Here is a 16,056-nt window from a genome sequence, read left to right on the forward strand (position 1 = left end):
TTATTCCCTAAAGTTCTAAAAAAAAAAACAAAGCAAAGCAAAAAAGACGCTTGATCAAAATGCGAGCATGTTCTACATTATTTTGATTCACACCCTTGCAAATTCAGCTGGAGCCTTTCTGATGGATTTTGACATGTTTATTTTCTGCGCCTCCAGCCTCTCTTTTAAATACATCTCCAAAATTCCAAAATAATAATCATAATAATAAAGTCAGACATCTAATCTCTTACAACGATGCTTTTATAATATATATATATATATATACATACACACACACACACACACACACACACATATATATATATATATTTGCTGCTTTGGGGCTGCTGTTTTGTCATCGTTGCTGATAGAATCTTCGTTTCATTATTCGTTTGATATAAAACTAAATGGCAACAGCACAATTTTGAAAGCCGAGGCTTGACTTCTTTTACCGACCATGGCTTGGTTGGTTTGTTTTATAACGGGGGTATTTTGGGGCGAACCAGGAGCCTGGTTTAGCTCAACAGACAGAAGCACTGTAATTTAACACCAGCTGTCTGCAATTAAAGTAAGATCGAATCTCGCCAGGCTCAAGGTTGACTCAGCCTGTATCTGGAAGGTACCCAGAAACCTATACTTAGATAAATGTACAGAGCCTGTAGTACAGTGGACTAAAGCACTGTTATTAACAGATTAACATCTGCTGCTTGCAATTACTGCAAGTTCAAATCTCACCAGGCTCAAGGTTGACTCAGCCTTCCATCCTTTCTAAGGTAGGTAAATTGAGGACCCAGATTGTGGGGGCAATAAGCTGACTTTGTGTAAAATATACAAAAGTATGAAGGCTATTGCTTAGCACATTGTAAGCCGCCCTGAGTCTCCGGAGAAGGGCGGCATATAAATCAAATAATAATAAGAAAAAAACATCACTGTGGTTTTGCGAGGGGGAGGGGCTGGAGGGACCTGGAGAATTGCTACTTAGCTCTACCCTGATTATGGGATGTTTACAAGGGAATGACTTCAAAGCTTGGCTTCTTTAAAAAAAAAAAAGAAGAAGAAGAAGAAGAAAAACTCGGCAGATCTTATATGGGTCAGCCTCATTTGAGGGAATTATCCTGCCAAGTCAACTGGGGGAAAATGTTTTTTTTTTTTTTTTTTTTTTGTAAAATATCACAACTTTTTAAAAGAGAAGCTGGCTGTTTTTTCACATTGCAGCATCAAAGAAATAGATTTAGTCAGCCAGTTTAGGATGGTGTTGCAGAGAAGAGCAACCAAGATGTTGGTTAGGGAGCTGGAGGCTCAAACATATGAAGAATGGTTCCAGGAATTGTAGGTATGTCTAGTCCCGTGACGGCGAACCGATGGCACGCGTGCCACAGGTGGCATGCATAGCCATATCAGTGGGCACATGAGTTCAACTCCGCGGTGCATGCGCGCACTGGCCAGCTGATTTTCGTACCATTTATTTATTTATTTATTTATTTATTTATTTATTTATTTATTTATTTATTTATTTATTTTTATATGCCGCCCTTCTCCGGAGACTCAGGGCAACTTACAATGCGTTAAGCAATAGCCTTCATACTTTTGTATATTTTATACAAAGTCAGCTTATTGCCCCCACAAACTGGGTCCTCATTTTACCCACCTTAGAAAGGATGGAAGGCTGAGTCGACCTTGAGCCTGTTGAGAATTGAACTCCCAGTAATTGCAGGCAGCTGGATGTTAAATGCTGCCTTAGTAGGAGGCATTAGCCTCCTATGCCACTCAGGCTCCTTCTGGGCCTACCAGAAGTAGGGAAACAGTCTGTTTCCTGCCTCCGGAGGGCCTGGGGTGGGTGGGGAAGGCCATTTTCACCCTTCCCAGGCTCCTATTTATTTATTTATTTATTTATTTATTTATTTATTTATTTATTTATTTATTTATTTATTTATTTATTTATTGAATTTGTATACCGCCCTACTCCTGAAGGACTCAGGGCGGTGAACAGTCAAATAAAATACATATAATACAAATGTTAAAAAACCATTAAAATACAATTAAATAATTGGCCTGGAAAAACAAAATTTAAAACACCCCAAATTTATAAGACAAATTTAAAATTTAAAAATTTTAAATTTTTTTAAAAAGTTTAAAAGAGAGGTTAGGCCAGGCTGGCCTGCTGGAAAAGAAATGTTTTGATGGCACGGCGGAAAGTGCACAGGTCCGGGATCCTCCGTATCTCTGGGTGGCGCTTGTTCCAGATGGCGGGTGCCCCCACAGAGAAGCCTCTTCCCCTGGGGGCCACCAGTCGACATTGTTTGGCCAACGGCACCCTGAGGAGCCCCTCTTTATGGGAGCATACTTGTCAGTGAGAGGCTACTGGTGGCAGAAGGCGGTCTCGTAGATACCCTGGTCCTAAACCATGGAGCGCTCTAAAGGTGGTAACCAAAACCTTGAAGCGCACCCAGAAGACCACTGGGAGCCAGTGCAGCTCATGCAGGAGGGGGATCACATGGGAGCGCCCCATCGCTCCCAAAACCACCCGCATGGCCGCACTCCGGGTGCTCCTCAAGGGGAGCCCCATGTAGAGAGCATTGCAGTAGTCCAGGCGGGAAGTGATGAGGGCATGAGTGACCATATTTAATGAGTCCTGATCCAGAAAGGGACGCAACTGGCGAATCAGGCAAACCTGATAAAACGCCCTCCCGGCCACAGCTGTCAAGTGCTCTTCTAAAGCCTCTCCTAGGTAGGCTTTGGAGCTTGGGAAGAGCAAAAAATGGGCCTATCGTACCATCACATGCCAAAAGCAGGGGTAGTTCAGGGTGGTCACACAAGCATGGGCGGGGGGTGGGGCACATAGAATTATGGGTGTGAGCACACATGTGCACGAACCCCCCCCCCCCGCGCTCCCCCTGCTTTTGGCACACGATGGCAAAAAGGTTAGCCATCCCTGCTCTAGTCTAATGAGATAAATAATAAATAATAAATAATGAAAAAGCTTGTCGATCGAAAGGTCGGCAGTTCAGCGGTTCGAATCCCTAGTGCCATGTAGTGCCGTGAGTTTGACACCCCTGCTCTATATCAAGGTGTCCAATCTTGGCAACTTTAAGACTTATGGACTTCAACTCCCAGAATTCCCCATTCAGGTTAGCTGGGGGAATTCTGGGAGTTGGTCCACAAGTCTTAAAGTTGCCAAGGTTAGACCTCCCTGCTCTATATACTTACTTTTGGACTACAAACCTTGTTATAATGAGAAACATTAATCTTTTCTCTAATGAGAACTTCAAATCATGATTCTAATCTGGCTACTAAAAGTAGCTATTAAGCAAGCATAATCCATATCCAATTCTGAAGATAGAATGTGGTATTTCACACATAGATCCATCAGAGATGAATGAGTGGCAGACAATTCTTCTGGGCAAGACGCAAATTTAGATATACCTAAGCATTAAGACGCTGAGCTTGTTGATCAAAAGGTCGGCAGTTCAGCAGTTCGAATCTTTAGTGTCATGTAACGGGGTGAGCTCCCGTTACTTGTCCCAGCTTCTTCCAACCTAGCAGTTCAAAAGCACGTAAAAAATGCAAGTAGAAAAATAGGGACCACCTTTGGTGGGAAGGTAACAGTGTTCTGTGAACCTTTGGCATTTAGTCATGCCGGCCACATGACCATGGAGATGTCTTTGGACAGTGCTGGCTCTTTGGCTTTGAAACAGAGATAAGCACCGCCCCCTAGAGTTGGGAACGACTAGCTCCTATGTGCAAGGGGAACCTTTATCTTTAAGTGTAAAGCTTCTGGAGCCTGCGGAGGGTGAAAAACGGGCCTTCCAGTTCCACCAGAAGTTGGGAAACGGGCCATTTCCAGCCTCTGGAGGCTTCAGGGGGGCCTGCTAGACCAAAAATGGGGTATGGGAGTGTGTGTGTGTCACACGTGCACGCGCAGGAGGAAGGACGCAGGGGATTGAATTATAGGTGTGGGCATACGTACACGACCCCCGCACTCCCCCCCCACACTTCTGGCATGCGACGGCAAAAAGGTTAGCCATCACTGCGATAGAAAGCAGGATTTCCTGTTTATAAATATAAATTGCGCGGCACAGCTGATCGTTGAAAATACCGGTTTCGAATGAACTTTTTTTTACTACCGGTTCGCCCAAACTGGTAGCTTTTATCACTACCGGTTCACCTGAACCGGTGCGAACCAGTAGCATTTCACTCCTGGTTCCAGTTCAGGTTTAGTCATTGTTGTAAATCTGATGAATGATGGCATTGTATGTACTTCAGAAATATACAGCAAAGGAGTTCTTGTATATTTAGGAAGATAGATACTCAGAGCTTGGTTGTCACAGTGTCAAAGAGATCACGAGCAAAGCATCGAAGTCAATACACAATAAAATTAGGCTTATTAAACATTTATTAAGCTGAAAACATTAAGGTCACTTCCTCAAGCAAACTGTTTAAAAGTAGCTCTGGACCTCTGTCAACCCACAATGTTGGCTGTACTTAAAAGTTGGATTGATTAATTTCAGGATCAATTGCAGGGTTTTTAAAATCATAATAAAAAGCTAGTTTTATATTATCCACAGCCATAGCCATGTGGGAGGCAAGGAGAGATGGAATGAAATGTGCCTTGTAATGTCACAATGCAAATCCCACCTCTTGTGGACTTGTGTGCAATGGTGTAATGCAAGTATGAAAAGGCAGAACATGTGTTGTGGTGTTACAACATACATTTTAGCTTCAGCAGCTTAGGAACAGATACCTACATGAGATAATACAAAAAAAAAAGTTGCTAGATACCTATTCTGCACAGCATCTATGTCTTGTTATCCATCTCACAGTTAGAGGAGTGGTGTGGTGGCCTAGAGGTGAAACTCTCACCTCACAATGAGGAGGCTGTGAGTTTGATCCTAGGTAGTGGCAGATATTTTTCTCTCTCTGAGCACAAATTAAAAAAAAATTGCTGTGAACTCTGCATATGTGTCAGGAAGGGCATCCAGCCAGTAAATGCTCAGCTCCATTAAGTCATCCAACTCTATCCTGATGCAAGGGAGATATATTGATATATATAAAGCAAAGCTCCATGGTCAATATTCACCAGGGGAAATTGCCTTTGAGGGAAAGTTGACCTTCTATTTGTATTACCAGAAAGATCCTTCTAGTTAAAAGAGAAGCTAAACAGATAAGTCATCCATTGACTCATTTCTTGGCAAATAATAATTGGGCACTTAATGGGCAAGAGTTTGGGTGGATCAGATTTGATCCAGAAGAAATGCAGAATATTTTAGTTCCAGGCCTGAGGGTCAGTCAGCCTCATCCCATTGAACTACATTTCCCCTTCTTGTTATGAGTTGCTCTCTCTTTAAGATGATATATGCAGGAGAGAGTGGCCTCTTTGAGCAATGTTTCAGTAACTAGGACTGTCTTTGATTAACGTTTCCAGTTTTCTGAAGTAAGAAAGGAAGTTTTCCATGAGAAATGTGGGGTCTGATAACAAGTGGTTCAAACCAGCTAAAGACAAGGACAAACTCATTATTTATTTATTTACCGTATGATGAGAACATGACAGAGGTGGTAAACAAATACACACAATCCACATAATTATATACAAAACTTCTATGGGGTAAGGCACAGGGGTGAAATCCAAATTTTTTACTACTGGTTCTGTGGGCGTGGCTTGGTGGGCGTGGCAGGGGGAGGATACTGCAAAATCTCCACCCCACTCTGAGGCCAGCCAGAGGTGGTATTTGCCGGTTCTCTGAATTTCTCAAAATTTCCACTACAGAACTTGCTGGATTTCACCCCTGGTACAGGAGTGGTCTCATTACTGGGTGTCCAATTCAGCTAACTAAGAGATCGCCTCTGGCGTTACTTCCTGCAGACTTTCTAGGAACCAGGGAATGCACATCTGGGCAATTGTGCATAGTGTGCTTAATAGTTTGCATATCAGCACCACAATCACAACCAGGGGGATCTTTGCCAACTACACTGATACAGGACAGAGGCACTTCTTCCAATATAACACCTAATCCTGTTCAATTTCATCCAGACGGAGTGAGGAAATTGAACAGAATCAGATGTGACCCTATTATGCCTCATAGAATAGAATAGAATTCTTTATTGGCCAAGTGTGATTAGACACACAAGGAATTTGTCTTGGTGCATACGCTCTCGTTCATCAAGAATCATAAGGTACAACACTTAATGATAGTCATAGGGAACAAATAAGCAATCAAATCATATTAGGAAACAGTCAGTATAAATCGTAAGGATACAAGCAACAAAGTTACAGTCATTAGTGGAAGGAGATGGGTGATGGGAACGATGAGAAGATTAATAGTAGTGCAGACTTTGTAAATAGTTTGACAGTGTTGAGGGAATTATTTGTTTAGCAGACTGATGGCGTTCAGAAAAAAACTGTTCTTGTATCTAGTTGTTCTGGTGAACCTGTTCTCCAAAGCACCTGAGGGTAGGACAAGAAGCAATGGATGGAAACTGTTAAGGATATTGGTGTTGTGTTACCAACCAGCAGAGTAAATGCACAAGGAAATGTTGCTGAGAGCAATGAATAAGAGTTATGCAAACTGGTTTATCAAAAGCTTACTTTATAGTAGAAAAACAGTCTCATAGTCTTTAAACAAATTACAAGTCTTTGCCAGTTAAATCATTCCAGTAGTTAGATATCTTCTTACCAAACAGACATTAGTTGGTTAGAATAACAAACTCACTCTGGTGCACAAACCACGATGGTAGCAGATCCATCAAACCGATGATTAGCAGATAGCATTAATGGTAGCATATCATATCAGCTTCATCATCAAACTGAATACGTTACAATACCTTGCTTAAATACTCTAACAACCAGTCATTACCTAATTACAGCATGACTCAGCATTACAATGAATACCTTTAAAGTAACATAATACATTTACAGATTAAAGTTACAGTACACATATATTACCTGGACAATTTAGTTAGGCTCAAACCATATCCTAACAGAAACTAATCCAGGAGAGAAGCAACCTAGAACTAAGGAGAAATTTCCTGACAGTGAAAACAATTAACCAGTGGAACAGCTTCCCTCCAAAAGTTTTGGGTACTCCATCACTGTAGACTTTTAAGAAGAGACTAGAGAGCCACTTTCCTGGAATGGTATAGAGTCTTCTGCTTGTCCAAGGGACTAGAAGATCTGTAAAGCAAGGGTGGGCTGCTGGGGATTCACAGGGATTTGGGAGAACCTCTAGCTAAGATTCTGTGCAGTTCGGAGAACCCCCAAATCCCACTCCTGGCTGGCCCCACCTACCCCTCCCTGCCCCTCCTAGGAGTCCCCACGTGGCCTGTTTTAGATGCAGGTAAGTGCAGGGCATGCACAGAGGCTCAGGGAGGGCGAAAAATGGGCCTACAGAAGTTTGGCACCATTTCTGGTCTCTAGAGGGCCTCTGGAGCCTGGGGAGGTCGTATTCGCCCTCCCGGAGACTCAAGGAAAGCCTCCAGAGCCTAGGGAGGACAAAAACACTGCCCCCTCACCATATTGCAGGAGGCTGACTAGGCCATGCCCACCATGACCATGCCCTCCCAGCAACCAGGCAGAGAACCCCTTGCTAAAATTTTTGAAGCCCACCCCTGCTCTAAGGTCTCTTCCAACTCTGTAATTCTTACCTTTCTGGCTTGGATTCTATTTAGGCAAAGTGTACTGGCTAACAAGTCTTGCCAACACTTATGGTTAACAGTTTAGCTTAGGAGGAAAGAGGCTGAAGAAATACAGTAAGATTTTCCACCTTGTGATTTTTTTTAATTAAAAGCAGGGATAGACACGTCTCCCCCTTCTCTGCAGTTGTCTATCAGAGGGAAAACAAAAATCTCGATCATCAACTGCTGTGCAGAATGTAACTCACAGTCTGACTAAGCCCCTTAAACAGTGAGAACAAAGAACAATGTGTCTTTATGCCATCTTTTCTAAAGGAAAAAAAGAACAAGTCATCTTGTCTGACTCCATCTGTTAAGAGATGTTTCATGGCCTACACACCAAAAAAGAACTTTCTTTCTTTCTCCCCTTTTTTAATAATTCAAGTACTCTATATTGATCTCTTCGTAAACTTGGGAAAGTTTTTCCACGGTTATTAGAATTGTGTTGTTTTTGTTTTGTTTTTTTTAAATTTCCTTTCAAGCTAAACTCCTGGAATTGCTTGGATGACTTGGAAGTTACAAAGGGTTGGATCTCATTAGGATCTAAATGCAGAAAGTGAAGGAGATGACTTTGAGAGACTTGGGTAAGAACCAGAGGTGGTATTCAGCCGGTTTGTACCAATTCAGGCCAACCGGTAGTGGCGACTGCGGGTTCCGCCCACCCACCCTACCCCAACATAATGTCATCCTATTTAGCCACATTTTCAAGTCTGAGCGCATGCACAGAAGACATGCACGCAAACCGAGCGTATGAACATGCGGCAAAATGGTGGTAAGCATATGTGGAACCCACCACTGATAAGAACTATTATTTGGCAAAAAGGAATGAAATAACAGAATAAGAGAGTTGGAACCTTGTGTTGTGACCTAGGCCCAAGTAAGTAGTAGTCGATGCAAACAGTTCCAAAACAAACAGACCGTAAATGTAATAATTTTAATAATTTTTAAATTTAATTGGGATTTGTATTGTGTTTTTTACTTGGCTGTGCACCGCCCCGAGTCCTTCGGGAGAGGGGCGGTATAGAAATAAAATTATCTATCTATCTATCTATCTATCTATCTATCTATCTATCTATCTATCTATCTATCTATCTATCTATCTATCTATCTATTAGGACAACGGAGAATTAACCCATTCTCAGCGTAATCCAAACTAAATTAAAACAAACTCTTCATAACACCAATTCTTCAGTCTAATCACCAACCTTGGTATAATTAGGCAAACTGCCAAAGGCTTCTCTTGGCAAAAGTTCAGAAGCAGAAGACGCCGACCAGAGATAAGTGCAGCAAGAGAAGAACAAGTCTATCAACATTGTTTTCTGACAAAGAGCCCAAGAATTGTTGCTGGTCTTTTAAGCCTTATGGGAGGGGCCAATCACCTCTTGGCCCTACTCCCGAGTCGTCCTCTTTGCTGTAGCTGCTCTTGCCTTCTGGCAGCTCTTCTCATACGTGCACTAGGAACGGGCTCCTCCTGATCTTCTGCTTCTCTACTGTCAGCCTCTGGAGGCTCCGAAGTCCGCACATCACTCCCCAATGGCCCTGGTCCCATCTCTGCCTCCGATGCAGAGCTCTCATCCGGGCCTTCCCCAGCCTCCAGGACTGGCCCATGTTCTTCCTCAGTCTCATCACTGTCCGACTCCGCTGCCAGATCTGCAGGCTCTTGGGATCTTTGTAGGAAAGCAATGTTGCTACATTTGTTTCTTGTCAGCATCTCTTGCTTCTGAACTTCTTGGGGTTTTGCCAAGAAAAGCCTTTGGCAGGGTGCCAAAGAAGACAAAGATTGGTGATAAGGCCGAAGGACTGTTTATGAAGAATTTGTTTTGGAATTAATTTGGATTAAGCTGAGAATGAAGTAATTCTCAGCTGTTCTAATAAAATATGTTTGTTTAAGACTGATTGTGTCTGGTAATAACTACTTGGGCCTAGGTCACAACACTCAGCTGCTTACCTTCCATGTGAGCAAAGGTAAGTAGAACAGTGAGGGGGAGGAATCAGCTGTGCTATGCGATTGAGATGAGCTAGAAAGCAGGAAATAAAGGACAGGATAGGGCGGGGGCAGGTGGGTGATCGTCGGTGCTACCAGTTTGCCCGAACTGGTCCGAACCAGCTGAATTCCACCTCTGGTCTTCTCTAAGGAATCCTCTCTTCTCATTTGGTGGCCAAAGGATTTGAGCTACAGCATCAATATCTGTCCTTCCAAGGAACAATCAAAGTTTATTTCCTTTAGGATTGACAGTTTGGATCTCCTTGCAGTCCAAGGGACTCTCAAGAATCATCCCTAACATGGTCTCCAAGGTGCAGAGCACAGGTCCATGTCTGGTTCCAAACAGAGACAATATCTTACCTGGCCAGGTAGGAAATCTTGGCTGAGAATGTTCTGGATAGGAATAAAGTGGGACCCAGAAGCTTCAGAATTCAATAGGGTCATTCATTTCTCCTTTATCTTTTGGAGCTTCATGACAATGGTTTCTCCATACATACTTCTCACAACATCAGAATCTTCTCCAAGGAATCCCCTCTTCTCATTTGGTGACCGAAGGATTTTTGCTACAGCTTTGATATTTTATTTTATTTTTATTTTATTTGTCAAGAGCGTATTAGATAATAAGTATAAACATAGATTGGATACATAAAATAGATACAAATAGAGGAAATATTAGGACAGGGACAGTAGACATGCTGGTGCTCTTATGCACGCCCCTTACAGACCTCTTAGGAATGGGGTGAGGTCAACAGTAGCCAGTCTTAGGTTAAAATTTTGGGGGTTTTGGGATGAAACCACAGAGTCAGGTAGTGCATTCCAGGCTCTGTTGCTGAAGTCATATTTTCTGCAATCGAGTTTGGAGCAGTTCACTTTAAGTTTGTATCTATTGTGTGATTCAATCTCTTTGCAGTCCAAAGGACTCATGAGCCTTCTCCAACACCACATCTGCTTATTTCCCTTATCTATTTTAATGATGCATCGGAGTTTCCAGCGTTAAAAAAAAAAAGTGGTCTTCCTCCCAGTCCAACTGTTTACATTTTCACCCCAGAAGTTAACATTATCCATTACTAATTCATGAAATCAAGCATGAGTTGATAGTCTACCCAATTAAGCCATTAAAGCTTGGAGCCATACATGAAATCGTGCATTCTCCCACCCCTCACCCCTCCCCCATTTCAGCTGAATGCTTCTTCTTCAGCACCAATTCATATTTTCCTACCGCGCTTCCTTGCACAATTGAATATTCCAGTTCGGGTTTTTTTGCAACCCGCTCCTTTTGCAACGGGCTCTGGAATAAAATCTAATTAAGGAAAATGTAATCAAACCTGAGAAAGCTGGCAAGGGAGAAAGAGAAAGATGGAGGAAAGAGAGCGAACAGGATTAGTTTCATTTTATCAACTCTAGAAAGGCAGCCAGAGTGGTTTTCAATGAAGATAAATGAAGAATTCCATCATCTCTCTTTGTAGACTTAGTTAACCAACAGACTTTCTGCTGAATGATTTGTGATGGGTTTACACAGTGGAAACTAAGTGAGATATATCTAGTCTGCCAAATCCTGGTATTCCTGGGGGTTTCAGATTTAGCACAATAGAACAACGTTCATTATCTCTTTGTTACAGATAATGGATAATAAAATATCCTACCGTACCCAGAGGAGATCCTCATAGAGTCCAAAAACACTCCAATTATACAGGATGTGACTAAGACCTTTTGCCTCTTTTCTCCTATATTTTTTTTCCTCCAAAAAGCGGTTTTAAATTAAAATAAAATAAATTTAAGGTTTCTGAATGCAATAACCATTCGCTGTGTAGCCCTGAATCCTTTCAGTGCATAAATGTGGTTTTTATAGCATTATCCCTTTATATGCTAGTCCCTAGTTCCACCAAATGGTTTTAATTCTTCCTTAACTATAAATTTTAATTCAGCCCCATAAAAACATTGATCTATTCTAAAGAAAAAGACCTTCGTGGCCTCTCAAAAGACTGCACATTTTGTTTTCCCTAAGAGTAGTGAAGTCCTAGATCTGTGTTCTTGAGTTGTGAGTTAATTAAGCATGACCAAGTTAAGTGTGACCAGATGAGTTAGTTAGGCAATATCCAAGTGCCTTGGTTATTGTATTACAGTTATTTTCATAGTATTTATTTTATTTTGATTGCAGGGTATTTGTTACTTATTATTTTTCTATTGTGTTATTGAGCGGTGCGGTGGCCTAGAGGTGAAAATGCTTGCCTCCCACTCGGAAGGTTGAGAGTTCAATCCTAGGCAGTAACCGATGTTTCTCTATCAGGGCATAAAAAGAAAATATCTGCTGTGAACGCCGCATAGGCATCAGAAAGGGCATCCAGACAGTAAACACTCAGCATTTACTAGTTGGAAATGGCCAGTTTTCAGGGCTTGACTGAAATGCACTTCCTTTTTTTTTTTTTTTGCCATTTTTAAAATTAATTAATTAATTAATTAATTAATTAATTTTGTAAGATCTGGTGCGGTATTATTTCATTCGACCAGTTTACAATTTATCCAGGAAGTTATCCAGCGTGGGGATGCCTTCTTTCAGCCCTTTCCACTTGCGTGTCTCGCTGACCGCTTGAGAAGGACGGCTGGCACTGTCGAAGGGATCCCCAGGGAGAATCTGCCAGTGATTGAACTGCGGTAAAGCCTGGCCTCCAGTGTTCCTGCACTGCGGGAAAGCCTGGCCTCCAGTGTTGGATCTCAAGTCGGCTGTGAAACTAAAAGTTTCGTTCACAGGCAGGTAGGCCTGGACCACAAACATGGGGGTTCCAGCCATCTGGGACTCTTCAAAAACGTGGCCTCGTTTCCTGTTCAGCACTCCATAAATGCCACCCACTACTTGTTCAGGGCACTGGATCTCCACCAGATAGATTGGCTCCATGAGGTGGGGCTGAGCTGTCAGCATGCAAGCGTAGAGGCACCGCCGGGCTGTGGGGATGATCTGGCCCCCGCCACGGTGGATGGCATCGGCATGCAGGGTGACGTGCAGGGTGAAATGCACTTCCAAACCATCCGTATGAGAGGCGACTAGTGTTTCTCAAACTTGGCAGCTTGAAGATGTGTGGACTTCAATTCCCAGAATTCTCCTGCCAGTATGCGGGCTGGAGAATTCTGGAAGTTGAAATCCACACACATTTTTTTTTAAGTTGACAAGGTTGAGAAGCGCTGGATGAAACAATTAAGATGTACTTGCAACCTAAACTGCATGCAAGGATAACACAGAAATTATAGAATGGCCCAGAGGGAGAATGAGGAAAGAATTCAAAATATGGCACTAATTAGGCATACCTATAAATTATTGTGCCTTTCAGTATACAGAAAAAAAAATACTCTGGATTCTGACAGCCACTCACCACAAAAGAAAAGCTTTAGGCTTTGCTAATTTGCAAACATCAACTCTTAGATAAATGAAGTATTCTGCCACCCATGGGCCAAAAGCAGTGGTGAAATCTGAACCGGTTTGCTACCGGTTTGCTGGCTGCGTATGCGCACCCCATGCCAAGCGTGCACTGCATGCACACATGCGCAGTATGCGGCAAAAGGAGGCTTGGGAAGGTAAGTAGAACAGCAAGGGGGGGAATCAGCTGTGGTGTGTGAGCTTGGGAACTTTTTAAAAACTTTTTTAAAGCATTTTTTACTACTGGTTCTCTGGAACCAGTAGTTAAAAATGCTTTAAAAAGTAAAAAAAAAAAAAAAGTTCTGACCATCACACGTCGCTCAGCTGATCTTTGAAACCTTTTACTTTTTTTACTACCGGTTCAGAGAACCTGTAGCATTTTTTACTACCAGTTCGGGCGAACCGGCCTGAACTGGTAGCATTTCACCCCTGGCCAAAAGTCTCTAAAATAGATCCACAGGAAGAATATCTTTTGGTCTGAAAACAATATTCAAAGGATTCAACAGGTAATCCTTTTATTTTTAAAAAAATCCTTTAGAAATAATACATTACTAATTCTGTAGTAGCATTAGCTGTCAAGTGCAAATAACCAGGAACAGGAGTTGAGTTCAAAGCACTAAGTTTATTCTTGCCACCTATAAACAAGAATCTGAGCAACTAATGGTCCAAGCTAAATTGGCGCTAGATAAGGGTCAACTGGAGGTTGTGACAGATTTTATTTTCCTGGGCTCCAAGATCACCGCAGATGGGGACTGCAGCCAAGAAATTAAAAGACGCTTGCTCCTGGGGAGGAAAGCCATGGCAAAGCTAGACAGCATACTAAAAAGCAGAGACATCACCCTGCCAACAAAAGAGTGCATAGTCAAGGCTATGGTTTTCCCAGTTGCAATGTATGATTGTGAAAGTTGGATCGTAAGGAAGGCTGAGTGCCAAAGAATTGAGGCCTTTGAACTATGGTGCTGGAGAAGACTCCTGCGAGTCCCTTGGACTGCAAGGCGAACAAACAAGTCAGTCCTAGAGGAGATCAACCTGACTGCTCTTTAGAAGGCCAGATCCTGAAGATGAAACTGAAATAATACTTTGGCCAACTAATGAGAAGGAAGGACTCACTGGAGAAGAGCCTAAGGCTGGGAAAGATGGAGGGCAAAAGAAAAAGGGGATGATAGAGAATGAGGTGGCTGGATGGAGTCACTGAAGCAGTCGGCGTGAGCTTAAATGGACTTTGGGGGATGGTAGAGGACAGAAAGGCCTGGAGGAACGTTTTCCATGGAGTCGCAATGGGTCGGACACGACTTCGCAACTAACAACAACAAAGGGTCAACAGAATTCATGGGGGGGGCTGGACTTTGGTCTCCTGTGGCTGTACAATGATTCCAGACTAATGTCACATTTAACCCCACCCTCCTGTTCAGCTCCTATTTTAGCTGTTCAGTGTTTTCTGATCTCTGAAGTTGAGCAGGTTGGAATCTCATTAGTATTAGAATGGGAGACTCCCAAGAAGTATCAGAGGTATGGTCTACATTCGAAAATTTCCCAGAAAGTAACACCTCAATATTGTTGCTGGACAAAACACATAGATGTGTCATCAAAGGCCGTCAGAAGTCATAGTCACAGAGAGATTTTGTGTTTTCTGCTGCTTCATATAATATGGCAGGGAGATCAAGATGTTTTGGATTTTTGAATCCAACATGAGAGAAATGTTCTACTTATTTAAAGTATTTCCTTGTCATGACATATACACACTCTCTCTTGATATTTACAGTGGAAATAAATCCCTGCATTCTCTTTTCATTTCTTTATTGTTGAGATTGCCGAAGACATCCACACACATAAAATCAAATTACCGCTGTACCTTTAAAGTCCCTAAACGACAGAGGACATGATCATGGTGCTACTTTGGGTTCAAGAGCCTTCCAACCTCACAATGGCCTTCTAGAAGTTAATGAAGATCATCCTTTTTGAAGAGCCTTTGGAGAAGGACTATGCACCATCTAGAACTGGATTGTATTAGTCTGTTGTCTATTTCATTGGTATTGTATAAAAGACTGTTGTTGTTTTTTGTTCTTTTGATATATGAATTGGGATGCAGTTATTCGGTCACGTGGATTTTTTTAGCCTAACAAATTTTATGGCATAGAAATGCCCTTGTTGAGAAGATAATAATGAGGAGGAGGATCATGTCAAGATGTTCAAGAAGAAAGAACTCAGAGCCTGCAAAAGAAAAGGAACTATTTTCATACATGTCCAACAAAGAGCAGATGGATAGTTCCTTATCATCTGGTAAAGGAACAGTTAGCCTCCCAAATAAACAGGGACAAATAAATCCAAATGATTCATGGAGATCTTGCCTTAATGAAACAAAATTCATGCGGAAGTGTGAGAAAGCGAGTTTTACTTATCTGCTTTCCAAATTCTGAATCGTAACCCTTTTCTCCCGCATTAAATATGAGTAATGAAATATGGTATAAATCTTGAGTCCTTGGCTGTGCATTACTGCAGAGGGACTTGACAGATGTTCTCAGGACTTTATCTGCTGGTGAGCTGTTAGCGTGCACGATGATGATCTTCTGGTGTTGCCAGTGTGCACGACTCAAAGCAACGTGATCTTGACAGGCCTCCCTTTTCAGCTGCTGATTTGTATTTAAGAGCTCCATGATGGAAGCGGAGGAAAACGGAGACAATCGCTCTGCTTTGCAAATGATCATACATTATTGATTTTTATTTCCCCGTGATTCTCTTTTAGCCTTGTGCTTTCATGACAGACAAATCAAATCTCCTTTTTCACCCTTGGCTGCAAAACGTTTAGTAATAGTTCCAGGTGAATAATGGGAAGCAAAGAAACAGTTTTGGAATAAACATAAGCCAAGGTAAAGAGTTTATCAATGCTGCAATCTATATTTATCCTCCTTGTTGAGAAAGATATAAGACCTACAGAGTACAATGGAGCACTTACTCCGTGGTTGTGTATTCAGGTTTATAATTCCCTATTACTGGATTACAAATCCAACAGGATTTGATT

At 42.1% G+C, this 16,056-nt stretch overlaps 1 pseudogene; it reads right to left on the reverse strand.

Moving 5' to 3' along the window:
• Positions 1-12,097: 12,097 nt before the first annotated feature.
• On the reverse strand, positions 12,098-15,691 carry LOC117676513 (elongation factor 2 pseudogene; annotated as a pseudogene).
• Positions 15,692-16,056: the final 365 nt, after the last annotated feature.

The sequence above is a fragment of the Pantherophis guttatus genome, chromosome 3 (assembly GCF_059756535.1).
Source record: "Pantherophis guttatus breed Tessera chromosome 3, ASM5975653v1, whole genome shotgun sequence".
Classification (NCBI taxonomy): domain Eukaryota; kingdom Metazoa; phylum Chordata; class Lepidosauria; order Squamata; family Colubridae; genus Pantherophis; species Pantherophis guttatus.